Consider the following 12,488-nt stretch of genomic DNA (forward strand, 5'->3'; position numbering starts at 1 on the left):
TTCAGATTCCAGAGATCAAGATTCCAGAGATCAAGATTCTGCCATCTTTGTTTGGACTACTCAACATATGTATGATTAACATATGTATGATTAACATCTCCTTTAGTTTCTTCAGAAATTCCATGGTCCATCCTTCATCTCTGAAACTATGCGGATTATTCCCATATGCACATCAATCTACAGAGTGTATAACTTTCAGCAATTTTCAAGGTTTAAGAATCATGCAATTTGCTCATCAAACACCACAGTTCTTTAGAAGCATGGTTTGTCAGTGTCAAGAATGCAAAACTGTGATTTTTTAAAAATATTTTAACTATAATCATAGTTGTACATCTGAATTTTACTTCATACTAGCATTTATAAACATTTTCAGTGGTAATGTGCATCAATTATTATGCTAATAAATCCAGTAATTCACTAAAAAGATCTTTTGTTTTGAGACAGGTTCTCCCCGTAGTCCCATCTGGTCTGGAACTTGCTATGTAGACCAGGCTGGACTTGAACTCACAGAGATATTTCTGCCTCTGCCTCTGCCTCCCAAGTGCTGATGTGTGCCACCACCACACCCAGCTAGGGTTGAAGGTTTTTATAACTCTTTTTATATAGTGCTAAATTAGTTTTATATTGTCCCACCCCCAAAATAAATGAATGTAAGCAAAATGAATATAAGAATAATGAATGTAAGCATCCCCATGTGTATGCTTTCACAGCGCCCTGTACCTTTCTGTTACTTGTCAGAGTTGTAATTTATAAGATTATTAATATCTCGAGTCACAAGGTTAGACCTTAAGAGGAAAACCTAGGTGTTTTGCTTAGCCTTAACATGCAGTGTACTCTCATTGCTTTTTTTAGTTCAAGTGCTCATTATTTCTTGCCTGGGTACAATAGCCTCTGAAGGATTTCCTGCCACCTTTCTGTTCTCCAGTATTAGGTTCTCCTCGTCAGGTAAAAATTAAAACACAAACCTGATCATATTATACGTGTAAGATTTTCCAGTTGCATCAATATAAAGGTGAAACACAGGGGTCTTGAGTAGGCTGGCCCTTCTCAACTCTCCCAGAGATGCCCAAGCTACAAACTGCAGCAAAATACCCAGTTATCTTAAAATGCCAGGTTCATTCCAACTGCCCAGTTTTCTTACACTCCAGTGATTCTACTTAAAATGCTTTCTGTGGCCTGTTTCTGCTTTCCCTTCTACACTAACATAACCCATTGCAATCCATTAAGACTCTACCAAGGTGTCCTTCAACATACAGCATAACTATCGCCTCCTCTTAAAAACTTACCAAGGCACCCATTCCCGTGGGTTACATGGTCTTCCTCTCTATCATATAATTTTTTTTAGAAAATTTATCATTCACTATATATTCAAGTCCTTGCTAAAAGAAGCTACATGTTTTGTCATCTCCCTAGTTCTGATTTGGACTTTGGTAATTTTTTTTCATATTTTGTTTATTATCATTTTTATTTTAAGAGTGTATTACCTGCATGTATGTAAATGCACCCATGCAATGCCCCTGGAGGTCAGAAGAGGACATTGGATCCCCTGGAATTGCAGTTACAGATGGTTCGTAAGTCACCAAGTAGATGCTGGGAATCGAACCTGGGTCCTATGGAAGAGCAGCCAGTGCTCTTAACAGCTGAGCTATCTCTCTAGCCCCTGGACTTCAGTAAATGTTTAATTCATTCTGTGTGAGAATCCATATTAAAATGTAAAAATATGCGAAGCTTTTGAGAAACAGTCTTCTAGGAAATAGTCCAATCTGTTGATAAAAAGTTAAATTAGAAAAGCTACATAAATAAAAAAATGTTCACTTCAGAATCATAATAGCAAAAAAATTGGATGGAAGCAAGCTGAATGTCCAGGAATTGAAGAATGGAGGATTCTAGTGATTTAAAATGAAGATTATGAAAATGATAAAATAACTCAAATGTTTATGACTTGTTAAGTGAAAAAAGATTAAGAGAACTATGATCCTATGTAATAATAGGTACAGATGGTGACTAAAAGGGACCGTAAAAGCCAAGAATTGTGTGGACCATGAGTTCAATTCCCTTATTCAGAACATTACATTGTTATACTAGCCTCTCAAATTAAATTATTTAAAATTAAATCTAGATCCGTAACAGATTATGGGATTTGTGCATTAATATTTCTCTGCCTACACAAATACATACATGCATCTATTTCTCACCTGTCTTCTGTAGGCTCTAAGAAGCAGACCCTCCAGTCTCAATAAGCATTCTTACCTTTGGTTTCTAATACCATTTTCCATTAAAATGGAAACATGGATATCTAAAGGAACAGGGCTCCTTAGAAAAAAGGCTTATTTCACAGCTGAGGCAAATTAAGAGACAGACATGGAACATCTTATTATACAAGAAAGTAAAGAAGTGCTTCAAAAAATGATATGTCCAAAAAAAAAAATCCCACCAAAATAAAAACAAAAAATCATAGGAGAAGGGGCCTCTGCTGGCTAAATGTAAGACAATTTTAACAAAACAGTTAAATAGATAAACATTGAGAAGTGAAAGGCATAGTTGTTACACCCTCAAGTGATTCAGAAAAAAAAGTACCCAAGTATATACTTATAAATACTAGTAGAGGGAGGGCATAAATGAGAATAAGTAAATACAGAAATGGAAAAACAGGAATTCATAATCTCATATAGGTAACAGATAAGCAGGGAAGACAGAAAGGCTCTGCTTACAGGAGAATCCTGTTGGCCAAAAATGTGCAAGGGACATTAGATTTGTTCAGTCACCTTGCATACATCATGGTAAACTGCCAGCAGTTATGGATGAGAAACATAAAATTCTGATGGCAGGATATAGCATCAAATGTCCCTCCACACACTGGGTGTGGTGGTGTATGCCTTTAATCCCAGAACTAGGGAGGGAGAGGCAGGTTGATCTCTGTGAGTTCAAGGCCAGCCTGGTCTACATAACAAGTTCCAGGCTAGCCAGGGCTACATAGTGAGACCCTCTCTCAAAAAGTCTGCCCACAACTTGCTATTTGCAAGAAGAGAAAAAGCAGAATAGTAACCACACAGTGGAAAATTTGGGCCATACATTGACAAGGTAATCAAAATTAATTGGAGGAGGAGAGAAAGAGGCAGCACAACCTCAGTCTAATCATGAGGAAACAGTAAATACAAAATGAACATTCTACTGAAAAAGAGTATAGAGAAGAAATCTGCATTCTTCAAGTACATTAAGATCATAAAAGACAAGACTGGGCATTTTCCAAATAAAGGAAGTTGACAAGATATGACAACTAAGTGCATTACCTGGCCCAAGACAGGCTCCTGTAAGGGAGGAGGAATGCTATAAGGACCAGTCTCTAAAACTGTAATGTGAATGGTCAAGTATTGTTCAGACGTGTTTCTCAAGTTAACAAGAAATACACTCCTGCCGGGCATGGTGGTGCATGCCTTTAATCCCAGCACTCAAGAGGCAGAGGCAGGCGGATCTCTGTGAGTTCAAGGCCAGCCTGGTCTACATAGTGAGTTCCAGGACAGCTGGGGCTACAGGGAGACCCTGTCTCAAAAAAGCCAGAAAAAAGAAATACACTCCTACCTGGGCGTGGTGGCTCATGCCTTTAGTCCCAGCACTCGGGAGGCAGAGGCAGGCAGATCTCTATGAGTTCGAGGCCAGCCTGGTCTACATAGTTCTAGACCACCTGGTGCTACAGGGAGACCCTGTCTCAAAAAGACCCTCCCCTGCCCAAAAGAGAAAAGAAATATACTCCTCGGTATTTAGGGGTGAAGAGTCAGGATCCTTGTAGCTGAACTAAGAATGGTTCAAAGAAAAAATTTGTTAAAATCATGTATATTTGGAGAGAGAATTAATCCATTCACAAGAGCAAGTGAATGACATGGATATGATTTTACCTTTATGCAACTTTTTATCAATTTGAAAGCATTTCTGATTGAAAAAAATTTTAAGTCCACTTCAAAGAAACAGGAACAGAAAAGGAACTTGAAAACTCTCCTAAATCATTTTTAAAACATTCATTTATCGATTTTGTTTTCAAGTTACTATTTAGAATGTGTCCTTCTTTATGAGTCTGAATTATTTTTTTAAGATTTTTATTTTAAATTATGTAGGTTTGTGCATGCACTGATTCCCCCCAGAGCTGAAGTTACAGGTGATTGTGAGCTACATGACATGGATGCTAAGACTCAAATGCCAATCCTCTGTAACCCCTGAGCCGTTTCTCCAGCTCCTACATTCTTATTTGAAAGATGAATTAGAGCTTTTACAGCTTTATCTAAATAAGTTAATATGTTGAAACTAACATTGCATCAGTTGTAGTTGGTGGGGGGAGCACTGAAATGTCAAGACTACACATATTTACCACATTCATTTGCTAGTGGTTGCATTCCAGTTTGCAAAAGTAAAACCCCAGATTTTAAGGTATGACTTAGGCTCTACTCTGTGACAAGAGTATGCAGAGGCATAAACAAGGTGAGTGGAAATGGGTATAAGCTAGGTGGTTAAGTCTTTACAGAAGACAGCTGAAAATGTACATCCTGAGTACCTAAATACTAAAATATAGAATTCTTCTCATACGGTATATTAATTGGGAGGGGGTAATAAAATTCAAATTGGGTATTTTTCCTAATTTTTTACTGTTGACTGTGATGGTGTGATGTAAAATCATTTCCATTTCCCCTTTGAAATTTAACTCGGGAATTTGCACCCCCTTGTGGTCAGACATAAAACTCTTGGTTTTGGAAAGATCATTTTTTCCACTTGAACTTGCTATTCAAGCACAGGAACTGTTTGTTACTTGATTTTGTTTTCTTCCATTTTACTAACTCAAGGATTTGTGGTTTGTTTAGTAAGATTTTAAATCTTTTTTTAAATATTTTATTTTTATTTTATGTGTATGAGTGTATTGCCTGCATGTATGTGAGTGCACCTGTGTCGTGCAATGCCAAGAGGGCTTCGGATTCCTCTGAACTGGAGTTAAGGACTGGGTGCTGGGAATCGAACCCGGGCCCTCTGCAAGAGTAGTCAGTGCTCTTAACTGCTGAGGTATCTCTCCAGACCCAAGACTTTAAATCTTAGAGAGAGAGAGAGAGAGAGAGAGAGAGAGAGAGAGAGAGAGAGAGAGAGAGAGAGAGACAGTGTGTGATACAGACCCTTTGAACCAGAGAGAGAGAGACAGAGAGAGAGACAGAGAGAGAAACCTCCACATAAATTTTAGAGCAAAATGGCGATAACCAAACACACCTCATGAGTTATACTGAGAATTCAGTGGCAAACATGTGTACACACTTAGCACATACCGGCACTCAGCAGATGTCAGCACTCAGCAGATGTCAATATCAGCATCATCACTGTAGAATTTTCTTGATTGGCTATATCTAAAAGGAGACTACATCAAAAAGTCTACCAGCCACATACCGGGTGTGGTGGTGCGTGCCTTTAGGAGGCAGAGGAATTTGAAAAGTCTCCTAACTAGTGTTTAAACCATTCATTTGTATATTCTGTTTTCAAGTTACAGTTTAGAATGTTTCCTTCTTTAAGAGCCTGTGTTATTTATCTAAGATCCACATTGTGAGTTCCAGGCCTGCTAGGACTACAGGGAGACCTTATCTCTAAAAATACAAAAAAAAAAAAAAAAAAAACAGTCTACAAAGGCTAGGAGTTGGTTGAGTGGTAGAGTCTTTTGCCTAGCATGCACAGGTCCCGAGACCAATCCCCAGCAGTGCTAAATAAATAGAACAAAAATATTATATAACATTTATCCTTGCCCTAGTGGATTCTGTTCAGAAGTACATTATATTTGAATAGTACAAAGACTATGTGGATATCTCTGGATGTTAGAAATGTGGACAGTTTTTATTTTATATATTTTAGGCTGACCTGGATTTTTAAATTTATTTTAAAGTTTTAATTTAAAACATTTTTTTTTTTTTTGAGACAGTCTTCCAGTAATCCCAGCTGGCCTGGAACTCACTATGTATGTAGACCACGCTGACCTTGATCTTACAGAGATCCACCTACCCCTGCCTCTCAAGTGCTGGGATTAAAGGCATGGGGTATCATGCCTAGACTCTTTTAATTTTTAAATTTCATTTATTTGTTTTTTAGAAAGAATCTAACTATTGTAGCACAGACTGGGCTGGAACTCAATGAAATCCTCTTGCTTCCATCTCATGAGTGTTGGGACTACAGGCATGAGCCACATTTGCAGTAAACCAAGTACTGTAGAAAGACCTGTGAGATATGCACTCTCAGCATCATTATATAATTACCAAATGAGGTACCAATACTATTTTATAAAATATCAGGTACAGAAGTAACTTACCTAAGACCACAAAAGTAGTACATTGCAGAGCTGGGATTCAAACTCAAGCAGATGCCTTTAATCCCAGCACTCGAGAGGCAGAGGCAAGCAGATCTCTGTGAGTTCCAGGTCATCCAGGACTACATGAGATACTGTCTCAGAAAAAATCAAACTCAAGCAATTTAGTTCCGGAGTCCCATTTACACAGTGCAGCAAAGAACTACAGAGATACAAGACAAGCATATTCCTCTCCTGTTACTTCTTGACCTGACTGCTAAAATCCATTTCTTCTCCAGTTGCACCTCAATAATGCAAACCAAGGTAGTCTTCCACCAATTTACTTACACCCTAGTACTTAAATTTTTCATATTCACTGTTCTAGCGTTTACAACATTGGTATACAGCTTTTATATTCAAAAGTTACAGTTTTGCAGGGTGTGGTGGCACAACTTGTAACCCCAGCACTCCAGAGACGAAAGCAGGAGGATTGCCAGCCTGGGCTACATAGTTGAGTTCTGGGCCAGCCTGAATTACATAAAGAGGGACAAGCATCCCAAAAAAGTTACGGTTCATCACAAGTTGTTTTGTAATAAAAACCAGTGCAAACATAGCAATATCCCAGTTTTTTTAACTGTTGGATTCTTTAGAAAAAATCATGAGGGAATTCAGGAAATTGTAGCTCTTGTGCTCCCACTTACCAGTTGTAATATTGCACAATTTGTAATCGGAGCATCAAGTGTCATCATCTGTAAAATAATACCTACTTTACGGATCTCTTGTGAGCAGTAAAAATGACTAATCCATAAAGCGTTTATTCGGTACACTGCACAATACATAGTACAAAGTGGCTATTACAACTTTTTTAGTGTTTTGTACAATGAAAACCTGTTTTTCTGCTTCGGTAATTCACCCCAAAAATAAAAATAATTTTAAAAACACCTTAGTGACATCCAAAAAGACGGTCCATATTTGTCTCCAAAACTGAGCAGAAAGTTAAAGGAGCCGTGAGCTGATAAGACAAAGTAGATTCTACGAACACATCTTCCCAATAGGCCGCCTAGGCCGAGGAGGCTTTGCAAATTTCAGTAATCAATAACTGTGGTCGGATAGGAGGCCAAAAGGGGACCCACACCCTGCCTCTGCCTGCACCTCAGCGCCGGTCTCCAAAGGCCGTGCTCTGGAATGTGACAGCTGGGTGCTGCATGTATGCGGTACCTGTGCTGCTTTCCGCGAATTACTTAGCGTCTCCCAGCATTGGTTTCCTGGTCTTCAAACTGAGAATGACAGTTCCTACCTCGTACCGTGGTCCCGGGGCTAAGTGTGATAGACCCTGAAGGCGCTGGCGTGCGGCCAGAGCGCTACGTCCGGCGGGCGATTTTAAGTTCTAGTGTATCCACGCACGGCGCGAAGCGCACTCTGGTTTGGAGTTTATTACTTTTTTTCTTTTCCGAAAAGCTTAAAGTGGACACTGATGTATTTCCCTCCAAAGGGGGAGCACATGTCGGTCACTGGGTAGGTACCTGCGGACCCTGGGTCCCGGGCTAGGTCACCGCCTCTCCAGCTGTACAAAGACGCTGCACGCACGCGCAAGAAAACAGGCGGACCAGGACCAAGGAAGTGCAGAACTGCGACCCCGACCTACTGCGCCTGTGCGCGGTGGTGGTTGGGGGGGCGGGGGAGATAAGGGTTTCCGCATGCGCAGCAGTGTCGGGAACGCGAAGGGGGGTAAGGGGTGGTATTGACAGCTGCAGAGACAGCCCGCGTTCCCGGCATGCCCCGGGGCGGCGGGGTTGGCTCTAACGAATTTGAATGAGAAGTCTCAGCGCTTTCGGCGCCATTTTCGAGTGATGCCTGATCTCATCAATCTAGCGGGAGGGACTCCAGAACCTGTCTGAGGGTGCAGCGCCGCTAAGACTCCGCCGAAAAATCACCCAAAAATCTTCAAAAAATAACTTAGAGCCAAAGGCAGTCGGCGGATCCTTGCCAGGCCGGGCACACCGGGTAAGAGTCTGAAGTAGCCCAGTGGGTCTCGGGAGGTGGCCATGGTGCGGCCGGCGGACCGTGACGGGTGCGGGGATCGGGGTCCCGGCTGCCCTCACCTTAGTGCACACTGCTGGGGGGTAACCGAGCATCTGCGAGTAGGCGGCGGCCGGCGGGATGTGGCGGGAGCGGCCGGCAGGGCGGGGGGAGGGGACGCGGCGGGCGACTGCGCCCGCGGTCTGTCAGCGACCCCCGCCGGGCGCGAGGCCGGGCGCCTCAGGCTCCTGACAGCGCCGCGCTAGTCGTTTGCCGGGCTGCCTCGGCTGTCTGCTCTGGACTGGAAACTCCGGGGAGAATTCCGGAGCGCTGCCGAGGTTGGAGGTGCTGGCCCGCTCCCCCCCCCCCCCCCCGACTGCTGGGGGGACGCTGGGCCCGGGCCCGGGGAGGGGCTGGGGCGCGGGGTAGGTGCTGGGCTTCGCTGCCCCAGGGACTTTATCACTGCCCCCGCCTGTGCCCTTCGGTGCGGGAGGGGTGTTGATGAGCTGGACTAGGGCTGCGAGCGAGCTCGTTTCCTTCTTCGGGTCGTACTTCGCTTAGAAGACTTTTTCCTTTCCCAGTGGTTGAAACCTGGCTCAAGGAAAACCGGTCTGCGAGCTGCGCTGCCGTTTCCTGCGGACGAGGCTTTACCCCACGACTTAACGGTAATTTTGCAATCCTCACCTTTTCTCGGGAACTCTCTTGGGGAGGAGGCGGAAGAAGGGGGGGTGCTATTTGTCTTTCCTTTTAGGAGGCCGGTTGGTTGGTTGGTTTTTTTTTCCCTTGGCTGTTGGTTTTTTCAACCCAGAGCGGACAACTTTTGAATAAAGTGACTAGTGACAGCTTTAACTTTGGCTGATCCTCTATAGATAATAGCCTTTGTGAAAATTGCACGTTAAACGTCTGCAATCGTGAATCCCGTTCCTCCCTAAAGGCACCACCAGATTAACCCTTTGCTGCTGGGATGTTTTGTGTGGGGCGCCGATCTGGCTGCGGATATTCTGGAAGTGCCTTTGGCAGCCGCTTCTCAGCTGCACAGAGAGGAATAACGCTGCTTCCGAGGCTGACTTTTGAGGACAGGCTGTCTATGAGGTTTTCCTTCGGGAATTTTATCAGAACCGTGGATTTTGTATATTTTTATGAAGACCAGGGAACCCACCCTCATTTAGAATCTTTCCCGGAGAGTAAGTGTGAAATGTGATGTTTTTCAAATCGTGTGTAACGGAGCTCCCAAAACACCAGACTTCTTACCCCCTGATTGGCTGGAAGGAAGCGAGCATAGGGGGTTTGAATGTTCAACGTGAGATGTTGAAGTTTTCGGTAAGTGGAGAAGTATCTTTTAGTCAGAGAACCACGGAGATAGATACAAAATGTGTTTTAAAAAAAAAAGAAAGAAAGAAAAGAAATGAAAAGAAAAACAACGAATTTTTTTGAAGTTGGTATTTAATGGGGTTGTTTCTCCCATAAAGGATTTTCGGATGGTTCTGAAATGTATATTAAAAAATAGAACTCAAGAGGCAGTTTTCACAAAACTATTTCTGCTAGTGAAATTACAAGGCATTTTTGTCTCTGTTCTTCACTGGTTAAAAACTCAAAGAATCGAGTTTTTCTTTTTCTTTGATAAGGATTTTTCATCGTAATCTACGTATATTTATTGGATACAGATTAGGTGAGAACTCTCTGATTTTCATGAAAACAACCTTTAGTCTATTTTACATTTCCCATAAAAATTGGATTTTTTTTTAAACTTTTCAAGTCTAATTTAAAATATGTATGTTTTGCTAACTCAGCCATTGCAGTGAATTTAAAGTTTTAATTTACAAAACATTTGTTTCTTCTTAATTTGGATATGTAACAAGTAAGCATGCGCAGGTGTGTATGTAATATATTATTGCATTCCTTTGACAAGTTTATTCCTAAGAAATATGTAGTATACAGCAGCATGTGTGTTTTTGATTTGATTGATTTCAGTTGGTTTTTGTTTAGGTTGCTTGAGACAGTCGACAATATGTTTCTATTTATTACTCAGCTTGTCATTCCTTTTCATTGCATCTTGGTAAAAGGTGTGATTTCTAAAGAAAAGCAGAGTAGATACTCTCAGAAAGAATTTAAATTTTCAGTAGTTTATATTTTAAGCATAGTAGCTGAAATTTTGAAGCATAGTTTCTATTTTCACATTAAGGCAAATAGGCATTGTTAGAAATATTCAAATGAAAGCATTTAGTAAATCCCTGTAGGACTGTAAATATAATTTACATTAATAAATTGTATAGCTGAGCTTATAAGTCATTCCACTTTGTATTACCTTCACAATAATTGTGATTACAGAACCCATGCTCCTTTTTTTTCAAATCTGTTTAATTTGGATCATTTCATGAAAATTTCAGAAAAGATGCAAATTATCTGTAAATTTTGATTTAATAAAATTGTAGGTCTTGTTTCTGTTTTACATGTAATTATACCTAACAAACCAGTACTGATGAGTTGCTTTTTACTGTTTTGTTTTTGTATTTTAATTTTCATTCAAATTATGTATCTGGGAAAGAATTATGAAAGTGGAGGAAGGCTTAAATTTCAGCAGGCTGATAAAGTTTAATCATACTTTTTTAAATCACTTTAGTTTATGGGATGTTTTTGTGTTTTGAGGACGAGTGAAGGATCTTAATCGAATTTTTGAAAGAAATCTTGGGTTCCTTTTAAAATACTTCACATAAAGCTTTAGAATACACTGGCACCTGAATAACCTCCACAGCATTCAAATTTTTTCTCTTTTATGTAATAGAAGGGAGAATCCTAATGGGTGTATATTTTAAATGCTTGTGTGCCGCTATCTGTTTCTTTGAAGAAACTAATGATTCTAATTTGTTTTCTATTCTATTGTGAGGACTGCAAAAGTCATTATTTCACCTTTTTTAAAGGATAAATTTACATACTGTAGAGGAGAGGGAACTAGAGAAAGTATCACTTTTCCTGGTAGTATTAATTTTCATTTGTTTGCGCTTTATAGTATTTCCAAGTAAAAGTCTTAACTTTAGACTTTTTAATATTTTTGTTAACTTGTCTTTGTGCATTTACAAAATGTAGCCTCAAGTGTTTGTGTGAGTTAGATTAATACTAGTTTCAAAGTAGCTTTCACATGTTAAATACCTTTTTTCCTCCTGTTTGGTGTACTGTATTTTTAGTTTTTATTTTATGAAGACTTATATACATTTTTAGTTTTATTTATTTGTATGTAGTAACTATTAAGAATGTCAAAGAACTCATCAATCCAGAACTATTGGTCAGTTGATGTAATTACAAAAAGAAAACTTTGCAGACTATATTATTTATATCACATAACTTGTAAATTTACAGTTATGAAAATTTTATAAAAATTCATCTCAAATCCTAAAATATTACCAACCTAAAAGAAGCTCTTGTCTGTTTTACTTTTCTTTTGTTAAATGACACTTAGTCCCCACATTGATTTTTTTTTTTAACCCCTTTAAGAACAGATAATTAGTATGATTATAATTAGAACAGCACATTTTAGAAAGAGCTGTCAGAATATATATGTGGTTTCGTCCTTTTTATTTTTTAATTAGACAAACTTAGAAACACTATATGCTTGCAGTTAATTTTGGCATATAATTAGAACTTACACTGTGACTTGCTGTAATTTTGTGGGCCTAAATCTCATAAAGCCAAAAGAAACCAGTAATAAAATACTACTTTATTTCAGCCAAGTGTTGAAAATGAGATTAAGCATTTAATTTTCAGAAGTTACATTATTAGAACATTGAACTGGTGGTTGTCCTCTTATTAAAATATCATATTACTAATAATAGGTATTATTATATTATCTGATTGTTAGTATGTACAAATGACTATAAATAATGCTCTCTAGTAGGAAACTTTTTTGCCTCTATTTTGTCCATTTAAAAGGTGCAAATTTTAAGGATCTTTGAGATATTTCAAGTAAGGGAATTAGTATTTATATATATTTATTTGGATTTTATTCTTAATGCTTCTCGAAGTTGTGAGAAGTTTAGTATGCTTTTATTTAAACCTGTCTTATTTCAACAAAGAAAGGTTAGACTGGAAAGGCTTGTGTGTTTTCTAAACATAAAAAGCAAACTGTAATAGATCTGAGTTTTACTTCTGAAGATTTTTTTTTTTAATTCTACACATT

The 12,488-nt window shown here is 39.4% G+C and overlaps 1 long non-coding RNA gene across 1 annotated transcript; it reads left to right on the forward strand.

Moving 5' to 3' along the window:
* The first annotated feature begins 8,096 nt into the window (after positions 1 to 8,096).
* LOC103727195 lies at positions 8,097 to 9,828 on the forward strand. Its single transcript, XR_003848072.1, has 3 exons — positions 8,097 to 8,302; positions 8,899 to 8,982; positions 9,252 to 9,828. It is a non-coding gene; the product is annotated as an uncharacterized LOC103727195 (long non-coding RNA).
* The last annotated feature ends 2,660 nt before the right edge of the window (positions 9,829 to 12,488 follow it).

The sequence above is a fragment of the Nannospalax galili genome, unplaced genomic scaffold, assembly GCF_000622305.1.
Source record: "Nannospalax galili isolate Female #2095 unplaced genomic scaffold, S.galili_v1.0 scaffold488, whole genome shotgun sequence".
NCBI classification, from domain to species: domain Eukaryota; kingdom Metazoa; phylum Chordata; class Mammalia; order Rodentia; family Spalacidae; genus Nannospalax; species Nannospalax galili.